Genomic DNA, 12,923 nt, shown 5'->3' with positions numbered 1-12,923 from the left:
TGGGGAATTGGGGGAGGGGAAAAACGTTGGGGAATTGGGGAAGGGGAGCAGACAAGTTGCTGTCCTTTTGTTCTTTAGTCCAGTTGTGGAGGACACCGCTTCACTTGCCCATGTTGGTATTATCATTGTGCTCTTCCCCGGTAAGGCAGATCACTCGCCGGCCATTGGACGGCCACTCACAGCAGCTCACGCCAGCTGCCAGCCACTCATGGTAGCTTACGGCAGCTTCACTGCAGCCTACGCCATCGCAGGCCACTCACGGCAGCCCAGCTCCTGGTCGAGCTGTTGTTCACCATCTTAGCTGTAGAGGGTGTAGTGTCACTGGCCCTCATGTGGGATCTGAACCGGGGCCCCACTGCTCAGAGCTGGCGTCCCAAGCCAACTCCTAACCAATGTGCCACTCAGCCAGCCCGACACTGCCATGATTCTTAACCTCTTTTGGGGGTCATAGAATCTTTTAGGAATCAGAGGTTCATTGTTTCTTCAAGTTAGTGGATCACAGGATAAGAACTCCTCTCCTCAAAACCCACAAGTTAGACCAATCAATAGAACTTGGTCTTTATGGCTGTTATTTCTTGTCTTTGGCTACTCTGTCTTCTTGGTGCTTGCCACCTTTTCCTTCTTTCCACATATTTTCTTCTTTTGAATAACCATTCTTGTACTTCTTCGAATTCTAATAGCTGTGAGTTCATTCCCTCCCTTCCCCTCCCTTTCTCTTTCTTTCTTCTTTCTCTCTTTCAGCTGAGCCATCCTGCCACCTGTTGGCAGCTCAGTGGCAGCTCAGCTTGGGCCGGGAATCGAACCGGCGACCCTGTTGCTCAGAGCTCACACTCTTAACCAACTGAGCCACTCGGCCGGCCCCAGCTGTGAGTTCATTTTAAAGGTGGATCGAGGGCTGGCCGAGTGGTGCGATGGTTAAGAACTGGCTTGGGACGCAAGAGGGCCCTGGTTCGGATCCCACATATGAGGGCCAGTGACGCTGCCCTCTACAGCTAAGATGCTGAACAACAGCTCAACCTGGAGCTGGGCTGCCGGGAATTGCTGGCGATGGCGTAGGCTGCAGACCCTGCTGCAGTGGGTTGCCATGGGCTACCGTGTGTAGCCAGCAGCCAGCGTGTGTAGCCAGCAGCCACAGTGAGCGGCCATCCAGAAGCCGGCGACTAATCTGTCTTGTCCGGGAAGAGAGCAATGGTGGTGCCAACTTGGGCCAGTGAAGCAACGTCCTCCACAACTAGACTGAAGAACAAAAGGACAGCAACTTGTCTGGTCCCCTTCCCCCAATTCCCCAGCGCTGTTCCCATCCCCCAATTCCCCAATAAAAATCTTTAAGAAAAAAAAAAAAAGGTGGACCGAAAGCTCCTAACAGCAGGACCAATATTGGATTTGGTCTTGTTTCATTTACAAAAGAGTTTCTTACTCATTAAGTCCTGATTCCTACCCACTCCAGAGTTTCCAATAGGTTCTTAGGGCCAAGGGTTGATTGCATTTGGTTCTTGGTATCATGGATTCAGTCTTCCCCATCAGCAAATAGTTTTTACTATTCACTACACAATATGATTCTGAACTGTTGAGAGGTATGGCCCTGTCTTTATTAGGTAGTCATGTCTTGATCTCTGCAATATGTTATAAAACCTTTTTTTCCCCCCTTAATTTACATTGTGTTGGGTTAATTAATGGAAACCCACATTTACTGAAAGTTCATCTTTCCTTTTCTGCCTCCTTATGTTCAGATTTCATTAGCTGTGTTATGGCTTGCTGATGTTAGGTGTTTAAAAAAATCATCTCAGCACTCTCTTTGGCAGCACATTAAAAAAAGAAAAAAATCTCCAAAATATGTACACTAAATATAAAATATATACTGAGTATAAAACTTAGATCCTAAGTATCAAATGTAAGACTTTCTCATTTGCAATTGGAAAAAACTCAACATCAGGCCAGCTTTGTGGCCTGTAAAATAGGAGTGAGGAAGATTCAGTGGTTGAGAAGGCAGAAGTAAACAGCATTGAGCAAGGCTCTTAACATGACTGCTGGGTGTGTGTCACATAAGCCATATTACCTTATGTGGTGAGAGGACGTTGGGGGCAGCAGTGCCAAAACCTGACTTCAGTAAAAGTGGAATCGGGGGGTGGGAGCCGGGATGGTAAGGGCAGAGGTGTGAATTTAAATGTACAGTTGTCTCTGGAATGTCTGCAGTTTGGTGCCAGGTATTTTCTGGGAGGTCATGTCAGTGCTAATGACAAACTGCTTTTCACCGGATAGATAATAATGTCCCTAGAGAGTAAGACAGCACTACCTAACACACCATTTTAGTTCTGCTATTGTATTGAATCATTTGCCCTTTAAAAGAATATTTAAATTTGTGACCCAGGTTTATCCCTTGAAAAGACACAGGGTCAGATAAGAATCCCAGATTAAATCTGTAATAACTTCTTATATTTGGGAACCTTAGACTCCTGTATCCAGCTGCCTGTGCAGCAGCGTCTCTTGAATAACTAATACAGATGCTCCTTGACTTAACGATGGGGGTTTGCCCCGATAAAACCCCAGTAAGTTGAAGTGCGTTGAATACACATCTAACCTGTGGAATATCATAGCCTAGCCTGCCTGAAACAGGCTCAGAACACTTACATTGGTCTATGGCTGAGCAGTCATCTTGTTCATCTCAACAGTAATTGCCTTCCTTCTCTTCTCTCCAGAAGCAGGAGACACAGATGGGCATTTTTGTAGATATGATGGGATGCGAAAAAACACAAAATCCCAAAAATGCTGGCAACCCAGTACACAGACTGTGTAGTATCCATCGTGATTGCTGGGCCGACTGGGCGTGCATGCGGCTCAGTGCCGCTGGCCAGCATCACGAGAGAGCATCATATACCGCATGTCGTCAGCTCGGAAAGATCCAAGTTCAAAATTCCGTGGCTTCTACTGATGCGTATCACTTTCGCACCATCATAAGGTCGAAAAATCGTAAGTCGGACCATCACGAGTCAGGGACTGTAATACACACTCATTTCAAACTCAGTGAGGCTAAAACTGAACTGGTTTCTCCTTAAATCTCTTTATTCTCTCACAATCTCCCCCGCTCAGTTGATGGCAAGATCATTCTTCCATTTGCTGTGCAAAAGCCTAGGTCATCCTTGATTTTCCTCATGTCTCTTATACCCCACTCTGTTTTGTCAGAAAATCTTATTGGCTCTACCTTCAAAACAGATACAGAATCTCATTGCTTTTCACCACTCTCTCTGGTCCAACCATGACCTTCTCTTTGTCCTTGTCCTCGCCCTCCTTTACAGTCTGTTCCCTCCACGGGGGCAGCTCTTTGAAAACTGCTCAGAACCTCCTAGTGATTGATTCCCTGTGTCCCTTGGAGTGAAAGCCCGAGTCCTGGGGCCTTCTGTGCTCCCCGTCCCGCACTGGTTTCCCCCCATACACAGTGTTTCCTTCTGACCTCATCTGTTGTCCTCAGCCTACTCTTTTGCTCCAGTCACTCTGGCCCCCTTTCTTATGCGTGAATATGCCTCAAGCCTTTGTATAATAACTTGCCTTTTCTCTGCATGGACAGCTCTTTCTCCAGATTGTAGGATTAGCTAATTTATTGGGTTGTTGGAAAAGTCATGATGTATTTTTTCTATGTTTTTTGTTGCAAAAATGCGTCATGACTTTTCTGACAACCCAATAGTTCCCCAAGCTCCTTTTTCAATTGTTGCCTTCTCAGTGAGGCCTCCCTGACTGCTATATCTAAAATTTCAGCCTGACTTATACCCCCTTTCCCCAGTTGTAATTTTCTTCACAATACTTGTCGCCTTCTAATAAAATACTTAGTCACATTGTTTATCTCTCTCTTCATTAGAATTTTAAGCTTCATGAAGGCCAGGAATTTTTGTCTGTTTTGCTCACAGCTGTATCCTATTACCTAAAACAGTGTCTGATACATAGCAGACATTCAAATATTTGTTAAATCAATCAGCAAATAAATCTTTGTGGAAATTGGGATCTGGTCAAATAGACCTTTATTCTGCTCCTCTTCTGCATTTCTGGATACGTAGCTGTCTTCCTAGCTTTCTGTCGTCTTCTTCACCTTGCAGGTTACCTGAGGCTCGACCCAGTGGGAGCCACCTCAACTTCTCCTTGTCAGGGGAAGACAGAGCAAGTAGGTAAGATAGGGTCTCATGTGAAAGAGCAGAGGCTTCAGCTTTTCACCAGGTCGTTTACAGACATGAGAAGTCTGAAGTCAGGTTTGTTGACCTTCAATTTCTCCATCTTCCTGCCTCCACTGGTGAATATTTGATAATTTGATGAATATTTAATAACAAGAAGTAAAGAAAAAAGTCATTCTAAGTGTTTATTATACCTAACGTCCTAAATCAATGATCATTTTTACTTGAAAAGTTGTGATTCAGTTGTCATTGGACCTATTGCTTCCTATTTGGCATTTTGTCTCATGTCTTAACAGCTGCGCCTTGGTTACGTTAGCTTGTCCAGTGACCCTGCTGAGACAGACATGAGGGATTGGGGTGTGTGTGTGAGGTGTAGGGGAGGGAGAATCAGGCTCGTATAATGTGCACGTTGAAACTGGAATTTAAAAAGTTAGTTAATTTTTAAAATTTATTTTTCAATTATAGTTGACATTCAATATTATGTGAGTTTCAGGTTTACAATAATGATTAGACATTTGTGTACCTTACGAAGTGATCGCCCCATGAAACCAGAATTTTTATACTGACCTGTCAGTTGCCCTGTGGCAGTGGCAAATTCAGAAAAATTTAACTTAACTGTCACCAGTTTCTAGAGGGGGTTGGAGTCGTCGTTTTGTTATATGAGAGAAGTTGAGGCACAGAGAGGCTAAGTGACTCGCTTGATATCATGTAGCCACACTGTTGTCTTTTTCTAGACAAAGATGGTGGCAGTGTTGTTAAGGGTAGACCCACTTCTGTGTGTCCGTTCCAGTCTTAGAGTACACTCCCAGTGCTACTGGACATCAACTGTATGTGGAGGGAGGGATGGGGAGAGGGGCCGTCTCCTAAACCAAGCAGCTCTCATATTCTCCGAGCACCAGCAGGGTGTCTGTCCTACAGTGGAACTCAATTGTGACACTCTCTGGAGAGAGCATCAGATCCCAGGCTAAGGGCTCAGCCCCACAATCGCCCTCACCCCCAGTCAGATACCAGTCGAAAGTCCACGTTGTCACCTGTGCTTCTCTGGTCTACTAGCTATAAATCGTAGGTTCCCATAACCCTCTCCTTGAGTTCCGTTAATTTGCTAGAATGGCTCACAGAACTCAGGAAAACATTTTACTTACTAGATTACTGGTTTATTATAGAAGGGTGTAACTCAGGAACAGCCAGAGGGAAGAGATGCACAGGGCAAAGGAAGGGGCGTGGATCTTCCCATGCCCCTGCTTGGCTGTTTCTCTCGCAGCACCGCCATGTGTTCAGCCTGGAAGCTCTCCAAACCTTGTAGTTGACAGGTTTTTGTGGAGGTTCAATTACTCAGGCATGACTAGGTCATTGGCCATTGGTGATTGATTCGATCTCCAGCCCCTCTCCCCTTCCAGGAGTTAGGGATGGAACTGAACGGTTCAGCCCTCTAATCACAGGGTTGGTTCCCCTGGCAACCAGCCCCCATCTTTAGGAGCTTTCCACATGTCACCTTGTTAACACAGAAGTGGTTGAAAGGGGCTTGTTATATGAATAGCAAAAGGCACCCATTTCACCTTTATTTGGAGCCATTTCAGGAACTGGGAATGAAAAACTAAATATTATAATAAAAGATGTCCCTATGGCTCTTTTGTAGGAAATTTAAGGGTTTTAGGAGCTATGTGCCAGAAACTGGATGAAGACCAAGTATATATTTCTCATCATAAATCACACTATTACAGTGTTTTTTCCTGCTCGATATGGTTGAAAGGAGTACTGTTACTAGAATTTTTATTAGTATTTATATTGTGAATATTAATGTTTTCAATCCTGCCTTTTTTCCAAGTCAGCTAGGACTATATGAAATTGATTGCTGTGTCCCAAAGTAATCTGTCACAACTATCTCCTAACAGTCCATGGTTAGGCCACGTTATTTGAACTTGATTTTTTAAGCTGGCATTTCTGTAGTATTTGCTCTGTTTGCTTTGCTCCTATTTGCCTATTTTCAAGTTGGTATACCACAGCTGTTGGACAGTCAATTTTCCATATTTAGAATTTTTCTGCCCTATGGAATTGCTTTGAGGTAATCATCACTTCTGAATTGGTAGTCCAGTAGCAGATTGGTGTTCTAATATTTAATTTTTGGAGCTCATCTTTGGGAATTTAGAGAGGAAGCTAATGAAGTTGTTCACTGTTGTGACAGATTTAAGTTGCAGTTAATTTTTAAGTGCTGGATTTATTCCAGGATGCTAACGGGCCATTTTGTTTGACTAGGATTTTGATTTTATTGATACTGGACTGAGTGTCCTCCTGCTACTCTTCTGATTTACTGCCCTTTTTTCTTTCATATGTTGCTTTACATATGAATGAAGGCAGAGCCCAGAGAGAAGGTCTTGGGTCTTAGACAATTAAAACCATGAGGTTTTTAAATAACATTTTTGAAACAAAAATGGAGTTATAATATTCTATTAAAAGCTTTTAATAGAATCCAGAATGTATGCAGGTTCCTGCAGCCAGCCTGTGGCGCCGCATCCATAAAAGGAAAGCAGGGTGCTAGGACGCCGGCAGTGCCTTGTATGTCCTGGGTGCTGTGGCACTGCTGTGTGGGACGTGTGTGTGCAGCTATAAAAACTCGGTGTCTTTTCACTCCATACGCCTTTTTGCTTGTGGCTCTCCTTCCTATTACAGGTAATAGAATTATTTTTAGCACCATGAATGGAATATTCAGATAGTTTTTGGTTTCTAAGGATTTCTTCTTGTGATTTTGGAACTTGATATAAAGTAACATTTTATGTCATGATTTTTAAGGCAATTGTGATAATTGTCAGCAATTATCACACATTTCCTTTCCCCTGGCCAGTTTATAATCTGGCTTTAGAAAGTGCTTCCTGACATGAGCTTCCAGGAATGAGTGTGTCAAGGCAAATGGATGGCAATGGCAGAAATGGAATCCTAGCAGTCGTCTTGTGGTTGCTTTTTGTCTGTCGGAGACATCATTCCTGGCTTTTAGAAATAAATGAGGGACCACACAGGCCTGCCAACTAACAGTGTACCTCCTTATGCTGAGAAAGGGAACCTGCCTGGTGATTCTGATTATATGATACTGACATTTGAATGTGTATCATTGATTTAGTAAAGGCTTTCATTTTTTTTTTTTTTTTAAGATTTTATTGGGGAATTGGGGAAGGGGAACAGCATTGGGGAATCGGGGAAGAGGAGCAGACAAGTTGCTTTCCTTTTGTTCTTCAGTCTAGTTGTGGAGGACGTCGCTTCACTGGCCCATTGCGCTCTTCCCGGGTGAGGCAGATCGGTCGCCGGCCATTGGACGGCCGCTCATGGCGGCTCTTGGCAGCACACACCAGCTGCCGGCCACTCACGGTAGCCCACTGCAGCAGGGACTGCAGCCTATGCCATCGCTGGTGACTCACAGCAGCCCAGCTCCATGTCGAGCTGTTGTTCACCATCTTAGCTGTAGAGGGCGCAGCGTCACTGGCCCTCATGGGGGATCTGAACCCGGGCCCTGCTGCTCAGAGCTGGTGTCCCAAGCCAACTCTTAACCAACGTGCCACTCGGCTGGCCCTCATTATTTCTTTAGTCAAATTTAAACATTATGTACTGACTTCCTGTAACGAGTATAGGAAAGTTTAGTTCAGTCTAAAAAAAATTTTTTTTTTTTTAAAATTTTATTGGGGAACAGCCATGGTCATTGCTTTCATGCTACAATGGCATAGTTGACTCTTTTAGGGAGGGCGCAGCTCACAGTGGCCCATGCAGGGATCGAACCAGAAACCTTGGTGTTATCAGTACCACGTTCTAACCAACTGAGCTAACTGGTCACCCTCTAGTTCATTTTTAAATAATAAAAGTGGAGCATACTCATTGTAAGATATTTTGGAGATAAGAAAAGCTATGGAAAAATAAAACTAGTTTATAGCCTCACTGTCTAGAGGAAATGTCATTTTGGTGTATTTTCAGTTTTTTCCTATTTATTTTTATGTAACTGAAATTGTACATTTTTTGTCGAACTTTACAGTTTGAATGAAATGTTGTCATAGTTTGAAAATGAATGTGTAATATGACATTGAGTTGCTATACTTTAAGTTAACCTGTTATTAGCCTTTTGAGTTACTTAAAATCTTTTTATTCTGATAGTGTATTGATGACTAAAATTGCCAGCATTTCTAACGATTTTCTTAGGTTTCCAGAAATGGGATTATAAGATTAAAGTTATACTCTTATCATTAGTGTAAGAGAGGACCTGTGTGGCTGTATCTTTACTGATGTTTGTTTTCAGGGAGGCATGCTATCTCATTTAATTATTTTCTATTTGTTCCTGTGAATTGTTGATTCATATCTTCTCCATTTTCGTTTGTGGTTTTATCAAGTTATATGAAGTCCATATAAACATAAATAATATGTATATTAAAAGTATGTAGCAGTCATATTTGTTGAACATTTTCTTTCTCTTTTTGAAAAGTCATACTAATATTTTATTTTTGTTGTCTTACAGTTTTTTTGGATGGTACTAAGGATTAAATTATTTTTCTAAAAAATTTATTATGATTTATTAAATTCCTTCATTGATTTGGGTGGTTCTATTATATATAAAATGATTCTGCATCATTTGTTTTGAGTCTCTTTATTTAATTTATTAATTTTTTTTACATCAGTATCACACATTTAACATCTACCATTCAGTCTATTTGGATACCTGTGGGGCCATGAGTTTACTGAAGCTGTGGGACCTTCTCTTAGAGCAGCAAATTGCAGGGACTTCCTTGTTTTGTGTTTAAACAATTGACTTGATTAGCTGTTTAAAAAGCAAGGCATGTGTCCAGTCTGCCCCACCCTCCCATTGCTTTTCAAAATTCTTAGTTTTTGCCTTTTCCTTGTTAGTTCGTTTGTCCATTCATTTATACTGTATTCAGCTAGTCATTGAATGTGCTCCCAAACACTGTGAAGAGGGCATTCAGGAAGTGACATCTAAGCCAAAACCTTACAAAGAAGAGGGCAGAGTGTTGATGTCAGAGGGAATTCTTGTGCTAAGACCCCAGAGTGCAGAGCACAGCCTGTCCGGTAAGCGGAAAGGAGGCAGCAGGGCTGGACTTGAGAATGGGAGCTGACAGCTAGCTGCAGGGACTGCCGGACCTTTGGAGGCCTGTGCATCCGGGCGAGGAGCTTGCCTTCCACCATCAGGTGAGAGGAACTGCCTCAGTCAGGTTTGTGGTTTAGGGTGATCCCTCTGGAGACTAGTTGGGAGGGGGCCGCAGTGAAGGCCGGCAGACGCTCTGGGAGGAAATCACAGCAGTCCGGGTGAGAGTCCAGCCTTTACCAGGGCAGAGGCGTGGAGATGGGCTAAGGGGGTGTACATGGGAGACTTAAAAGGGAGGCTCAACAAAACTCGGAGGAGTTGATGTTGGGGCTGAGGCGGGGAGGCGTTAAGGAAGATGTCCGGGGTTTTGGTTTGGGCACTTGGGTTGGATAGCAGTATCCTTTTTCCCAAACATAGGCGGTGAAGTTCAGTTGTTAGATGTATGGGCCTGAAACTTTTGGGGACAAGCTACCACTCCGCTTATTTGGATATTTGTGGGGTCATGAATGTACAGAAGCTGTGGGACCTTCTCTTACAGTGGCAGATGATAGGGACTTGCTTGTTTTGTGCTGATACCTGGGGACCTCATCAAGATGGACTAAGTAAGTGGAACATCTTTTTGGATTTGATGATTCTCTGTCTTAATTCTATCAGCGTATTTTGAGAGGTTTTCTTTTTATCCCCCCACCGTCCCCCGCCACCCACTTTTAAAAATCTTCATTTACCCTCTAGTTTTCTCACTTGGAAAAGAGATTGAGCTAGACTCTTATTTCTCTAGGCCTACTTAAAATAGTATAATTCTAAAAATCTAAAGTTTGGTTTCAAATTCAGCCAGGACAACTTGGCATTGTAGCAGAAGAAATTTTCACTTGAAGTCAGAAAACCTTTTGGGACTTGGTTTCAGTGGTGAATATGGTTTTGACATGTATACATGTTATATAACTAGAAGCCTAGATTTTTAAGAACCATGATATCCCCTCAGTTGACTCTTGGTGATATTTTAAGTGACCTTTGTCATTTGAACTCCATTCATCTCCTTTAACCTGTTATCCTCATCTCTGATCACCTTCCCAAAGATAACTTCGTAACATGTTCCTGTAAATCCTTGCATGGTGCCTTCCCTAGCTGTTATTCCTGCATGGGAAGATCTTTCTTATGAGGGTACCTGTCAATTCACGTATTTTTTCATGACTTTGGAATTTGTATTTCTACAGCAGTTGGGTTGTTAAGAGTCTGATCAAAGATGTAAGGACGTAAGATCTCCAAAGTATAAGCTTTATTTGGCACAGTTTGTCATGATCAAGAAGAACTTAGAGAGTATTTTGACTTCCCTGTCATTAAATCTTACTTTTCTATAGAGGATGTTTTCATAATAGAGTGAATTTATTGAGTGAATTGCATAGAAGCTCATCTTGGCACAGTATAGATTAGATTACATTTAAGGATTTATTTCCAATTGGGATTTTCATCTCTTTTGGAGTTTCGGAAAGGTCATTGTTCTATAGTACTAGCCTTGGAATAGAAATGGTAGATTTTAACTTGTTGCCATTGGTAATTATGTGACAAATCCATCTAGCAGTGATTTGTTTGGTCTGACTGCTCAAACTATTTTTGGGATTGCAGTGGAGCTTGTGCCTACTTGAAGATACACTTAAAAATACTGAGTCATTTTATTTAAAAAGCAGCTCATGGTTGAGTATTGAAAGAGTTTGCTGTGAATATCTGAACCAAGTTTGTGATTGAACTATAGCCAGATGGTTAGGAGTATAAAGAAAAGGTATTACTGGGTGGTAGAGTTGCCTTTTAATATGCAAGACCAGTTAGCTGAATTAAACTCTGGGCAGAAGGAGAAATGACCCAGATCTTGTAGCCAGCCACAGCTGCATCTTTCTGCTGACCATGGTAACGGCATTCTGAACATTACCACTTAAAACTAACTTTTCTCTTTAAGGGCTCCTGAAATTGTGCCAGCTGACTCCAAGTCCACCCTGACCCCACAGCATAAAGCATGCTGTGATGTCACAGCTACCATAGAACTCCAGGGTAGTGTTGAGCTGGCCCCTGTGGGCTCAGGTAAGTCCTGGCTTTTTTTTTACCATTTGGCATTCTTTTCAAAGTTAGTTACCATTATGATTTTATGTCATAAGAGAAAATAAGGCAAAACTTTGAAAACTGTGCCATATATGGGGGAAAAAATAAGTCTGTTTTCTAAACATCTATAAGCCAGCTCCATATTCTAACCAACGGAGTTCCATAGTAGCTGTGAAGTCCCCAGTGAGTTGTGACCTGTGGCTTCAAAATACGTTAAATTCTACTTCTGGCCCAGCTTATGAAACAATGTATGTGTACTTTTTTTTTATATGCAAGTTTGTAGTTTGTAATATATAATAGAGTAGCTTTCACTTATTCGTAGGTGTTCATATTTTTAAAAGTATATTAACACTGTTCTTTATTTGTAATTATGCACCACTACTTAGCTTGTTGAGTTTTTCATTTAATCAGTTTTGAATGTGTGAAGAAACTGCAGGTTAGTTTTATAAAGTTCATCTCCTCAGAGTGCCTTCAGCCGTCCTTTACTTGCCTCCATAGCATAAGCGAGGAGGGATGGATCGCATAAAACACATTTATTAAGAGAAAGATGCTTCACTTACTCTTAGGCATTGTGAGAAGTCGGTAACCTAGAAAGCATGTACACATCACCTCTTTCTCTTCTGCTGGAACTTTGCTGTTTTTTTCCTGGTCTGTTATATTGAGATTTTACCACTTGCATTTATTTGCTGTCTTTTGCTACTGATAAAAGTGAACTGGCATCCTAAGATGCTTAGCTTAACCATAGAGCAGGAAGGACTATGGGTGGAGCTGGGCCCCTTGTTAACTCTATTCCTGACTTCCTGTTAACCTTTGTGGTAACTTCCAGGGGAGGGATGCTAATGAATAGAATAGCCATCTTGGAATCGGGGTGGGGATGGGGGGGGGCCTCTTCTCCACGTGGGTGGCCCGTGGGGACACTGGCCAGCAAGTGTGCATTCACACACTCCTTAGTGGCTTTGTTTCTTTGTCTTTTCCCAAATAAACTGCTCTTTTGGTGGACTACCTGGAGAATTATTTGTCCAGTCGACACTACCCACCAACTTTTCTACCTTCTTCTTACTTTCCTTTTATTTCTTAATATTAAAAGGTGGTAAAAATGCAGTGTTATGTGAAGAACTCAAAGACATTTTGTAAGTTCTTTTGCATATAATCTGATGCTCCCCGCCCCAGTAGAAAACATATGATCACTAAAACTTTAAATTGTCTGAGTATGGGCCAAATCCTTTTAAACACCATGTGTGCAATGAAAATCCGCCTATCAAGAAACTGTCTAAACTGTAATCTGTAGCTCTCCTTGAACAATGTATAATAAATATATCCCCCAAATTTGGACAGTTCAGGGATATTCTCATGAAATTTGATTTGTAATAAATTTACTTATCTTTGTAGCTGAAAACTCTCCAGTAACTGAAACTGTGAGTTCTTGATTATGATTAATGAAAAGAATGAAATTATATATTCCCAAAACATTAGATAGTAAAATACTTTTAAACCTTACTTTGGGGCCGGCCGAGTGGCCCAATGGTTAAGAACTGGCTTGGGATGCCAGAGGGGCCCGGTTTGGATCCCACATATGAGGGCCAGTGACACTGCCCTCCACAGCT

General features: G+C 42.2%; 1 protein-coding gene across 3 annotated transcripts in view; it reads left to right on the top strand.

Annotated features, from left to right (window-relative positions):
• Window positions 1-12,923, top strand: part of ZRANB1 (zinc finger RANBP2-type containing 1) — a 55,782-nt gene that overhangs the window by 23,926 nt on the left and 18,933 nt on the right. Inside the window, exons 1-2 of one of the 3 annotated variants that reach the window (XM_019654203.1) lie at window positions 9,594-9,830; window positions 11,180-11,301. The exons of 1 other annotated variant lie outside the window; for it this stretch is intronic. The gene's annotated coding sequence lies outside the window, so the exon portion shown is untranslated. Of the gene's footprint in view, window positions 1-9,593; window positions 9,831-11,179; window positions 11,302-12,923 lie in introns of those variants that run through there. One more of the 3 variants, XM_019654202.1, reaches the window with a different exon arrangement.

The sequence above is a fragment of the Hipposideros armiger genome, unplaced genomic scaffold, assembly GCF_001890085.2.
Source record: "Hipposideros armiger isolate ML-2016 unplaced genomic scaffold, ASM189008v1 scaffold_216, whole genome shotgun sequence".
NCBI classification, from domain to species: domain Eukaryota; kingdom Metazoa; phylum Chordata; class Mammalia; order Chiroptera; family Hipposideridae; genus Hipposideros; species Hipposideros armiger.
The sequence above is the reverse complement of the archived record's forward strand: the minus strand, read 5'-3'. Positions and strand labels throughout refer to the sequence as shown.